Source organism: Poecilia reticulata, linkage group LG10 (assembly GCF_000633615.1).
Source record: "Poecilia reticulata strain Guanapo linkage group LG10, Guppy_female_1.0+MT, whole genome shotgun sequence".
In the NCBI taxonomy this organism is placed as follows: domain Eukaryota; kingdom Metazoa; phylum Chordata; class Actinopteri; order Cyprinodontiformes; family Poeciliidae; genus Poecilia; species Poecilia reticulata.
In genome coordinates this window covers 24476023-24480043 of record NC_024340.1, presented here as the reverse complement: position 1 = coordinate 24480043, position 4021 = coordinate 24476023, and the positions used below count along the sequence as shown (strand labels likewise).

The 4021-nt window shown below is 35.3% G+C and overlaps 1 protein-coding gene across 1 annotated transcript in view; it reads left to right on the top strand.

Moving 5' to 3' along the window:
- LOC108166627 (protocadherin alpha-3-like) overlaps positions 1 to 4021 on the top strand; it is a 35549-nt gene that overhangs the window by 2721 nt on the left and 28807 nt on the right. The gene's annotated exons all lie outside the window — the stretch shown is intronic.

Below are 4021 nucleotides of genomic sequence, written 5' to 3'. Positions count from 1 at the left end.
GCCCCGTTTCCACCTGTAGATGCTGAACTGATCAGTATTAACGGGAGTGATACTTTTACCAGAACGCAGACGTTACCAAGCAAAGAAAAGGTAAGAATATGTTACACGTTTCAGCATATGATGGACAGTTGTAACAAATTATGTTTTATTTTATTTTTTTTTATTTTTTTTTTCCTTTTCTTCCTGCGGTGAATTTCTGCTTCCTCTTTGATCCTGAAGGAGAGCCTGTAAAGACGAACAGCGTCAGAAATAGAAAAAAAAGGACAACCGCCGTCTTCTTCCCCAAACTCGGTCTCTTTATTACCAGTGATTGAAATCATGAAATTATTAACACTTCCTAGAACAATTACATTCCTGTGTCCCTCTGCTGCTACCAAAAAAAAAAAAACACACAACCTTCACCTGAGTAAAAAAAAAGTATCAACTCCCACCAATCAACCCCCAGCGCAGAGATGTACATTAAACAAAACATTTCTCAAATAAGAGGATTAATTATGTTAAATAATGCAAGATGGAGTTGTTATAATGAACAAAACATTAAGCTCTAATGTGTTTTGAATAACTACTGACCGACTGAATAACTACAGTTTAATTGATTACATAGAAAGCGAGAAAAAAAAGTAACGTCTATAATAATAATAATAATAATAATAATTCACTTTTAACAGATAAAACAACACAATGTATGTCAAGGTACCTTTGTTTTCTAGGGAAATGGAACGGAACTAAAAGATACATGTAGCGATCTTCAGAACGGCCGTTAGTTGACCGTTGTAGCCAAGATGTAGCTAACAAATCCTTTTTTTTTCTTTTTTTTCAATGTTTCAGCACATCTATCAAATTACAAATTATATCCAAATATACATTGTTACTCCACATTTTTACGGGTGGGGGGCAGCCCTCACCAGTTTCTCATTACTAATCTGTAAAGACGAACAGCGTCAGAGATAGAAAAAAAAGGACAACAGCCGTCTTCTTCCCCAAACTCGGTCTGAAGAGCAGGGGGCGGGGCTCCTCACTTCCGGTCTCCTGGTGAGACGTTGCCCGAACCTTGGTTACTTTTTTTTTATTTCACAGGGTAATTTGGTCTGGAGTGCTAATTCAATTCTCCCACTTTATGGTGTATCAATATGCAGATTTTTCGGTTTTTGTGACATTTGACGTTCGTTATTACTTATTTAAGGTATATTATCATTAACTATTAAAATGCTTTATATTAACAATAATTATATTACCATTAATATAATATTAATATTATATTAATATAATATGTTATTGTGATATAATGATTATTTTATTATATAAAGTATTATTATTATTATTATTGAACATAACTATTTTACTTTTTTTTTCATTTGTCAGTAGCATAATTCAAATCTGACTGACTAATATGCAAGTACAACCCATTTTTAAAGTTTCAAATAGTACTATCTTGAGTGTAAAAAAAAACGTAAAGTGCTTAAGTTTAGAAAATCAATATTTTCCCACAGTGTTTTAAACAAATACGACCTTTTCGTATACACATTTATTTATAGGATGCATCCAAAACCAAGACCGAAATTTCAAATCTGAAAAGAGATTGTCTAAGTAATGCTATGGCTCGAAATTAGTTGTGTGGAATTACAACACTACTTATCAGTAAATATAGATTTGGTATGAATGTGAAACCTTAGTAGGTATGCCTATTGAGGTTTTCGAGAGCACATGCTTTGATTCATTCATTCATTGAAACATTTATTTAGTGATTCTTTTTAGCTGAAGAGCTGGGTTTTGTGTTTACTATGACGTTTATAGTTTAATGATGTCAGTTTCTCTTGCAATTGTTTCTCGCTGTCCGTGGTGCTGAATGTGATTGTAGTAAGACATGTGTAAAGAAGACGTGTCCTTATTAGCAAAACCGTGTTGAATGAAAATCTTTGAATTGATAGAAGCAAATTTTAATGAAGTCATATTGAAGTTCATGTGCTTTCCTCAGACTTATTATTATGTTATCGATAAAAAACAAAACAAAACAGAAAAAAACATTTAATACTGAATCAGTAAAGCAAATACAGATTACCTCATAACATTTACCATGAAGTAACTATCTTTCCCCGGGATAGAAAAAAAAACAACAACAACAATAATAATAATAATAATAATAATAATAATAATAATAATAATAATAATAATAATAATAATAATAATAATAATAATTAATAAAAGGTAATAATATAAAATAAATATTAAAATATTAACTACTCACAGAAATGGTGAGACTTGTACAATGATTTTTATTCAGTGTGAATAATTTAGGAAGAACACAAAATTTTATTTTTGCCTCACTCTGAAATATTTTTTGTTTCTTAGAAAATGGTTCATCAGAGCAGTTTGCTGCACGAACAGAATCATTTCTGTTATTGGACAGAACATGGCTATGCTCTGTGTGTTTTGTAACGAAGACACTTCCTGCATGTGTCCACATGGGGACATAGTAGACCATCACATTTCGGCTGGCTGTACGATATCTCGGGCTCCTCCCTTCTCAGTACGTGTTTGAAAAACCACAGAGACAAAGGAATACAGAGAAGGACGAGGAACGGAGCAGCGACCTTTTTCTTTCTACGCCTCAGTCATTATTATGCATAATTTTTTTTTTAGAACTTATGTTTAGATTTTGTAATCTGTTTCAAGTTGAATGTAAATATGTATTGGCCGGATAGATCTGCGTGGATATATGTCGCCTTCGTGCTGGTGGATTGTTACTTGGAAGCAGTTTTCGGTTTACTTTCTTACTCCATTTTAGAGGAAGTGGACCGTGGAAGCTTTGTTGGAAATATTGCCAAAGATCTCAACATAAACGTCCAGGAGCTGGAATCCCGCATGTTTCAGATCGTTGCGGGATCGAAGAGGAAACATTTCGAGGTAAACCTAAGGACCGGTGCTCTGTACGTTAACGAGAGAATAGATCGGGAGGAACTCTGCGGTGATGAAGATAAATGTTCGCTAAATGTCGAAGGAGTCATTAATAATCCACTTAAACTGTACCGCTTTGAAATTACAATCCTGGATGTGAATGATAATTCTCCGTCGTTTCCAAATACGTTGCTATCAATGAATGTCAGTGAAAACACGGCGACTGGGACAAAATTCCCAATGAATCCTGCTGAAGATTTAGACGTTGGTAAAAACGCTGTGAATGCGTACAAGCTCAGTCAGAATACTTATTTTTCTCTCGTCACACATAAAGGAGAAAGTGTCACTCCTGAAATCGTGCTACATAAAGCTTTAGATAGAGAAAAACAAGCTGTGATTCAGCTAATACTAATTGCCTTTGATGGAGGAACGCCAGCCAAGTCGGGCAGCATGATCATAACAGTGAATGTTTTGGACATCAATGACAACGCGCCAATATTCACGCAAAATCTGTACAAAGCCAGAGTGTACGAAAATGCTGAAATAGGCACGTCGATAATAACAGTGAATGCAACTGATTTGGACGCAGGACACAATGGAGACGTTGTTTATTCTTTCAGTGGAATGGGTCGTGGGAAACAAACAAACGTGTTTGAAATAGATAAAATAACAGGAACAGTAACGAACAAGAAGAATATTGACTTCGAAGAGAACACTGCCTTCGAGATTCGAGTGCAAGCCAGTGACAGCGGCGCGTCACCACTCACGTCACATGCTAAATTACTGATTGAAGTTTTAGATGTGAACGACAACGCTCCTGAAATTACAGTCACCTCCCTGTTAAATACAGTGAAAGAGGATGCGGCCATCGGCACCGCGATTGCTCTTGTCTCGGTATTTGACAGAGACAGTAGTAAAAATGCAATGATTAACTGTAAAATCTCTAATAATGTCCCTTTCAAATTAGAGTCAAATTATAAGAATTATTATTCTTTAGTTGTGGGAGGACGTCTAGACAGAGAAAACGCGCCTCTTTACAATATCAGTGTCACTGCTAGAGATGAGGGCAGCCCACCTCTCTCCAGCAACAGCCTGATTCTTGTACACGTGTCTGATGTAAATGATA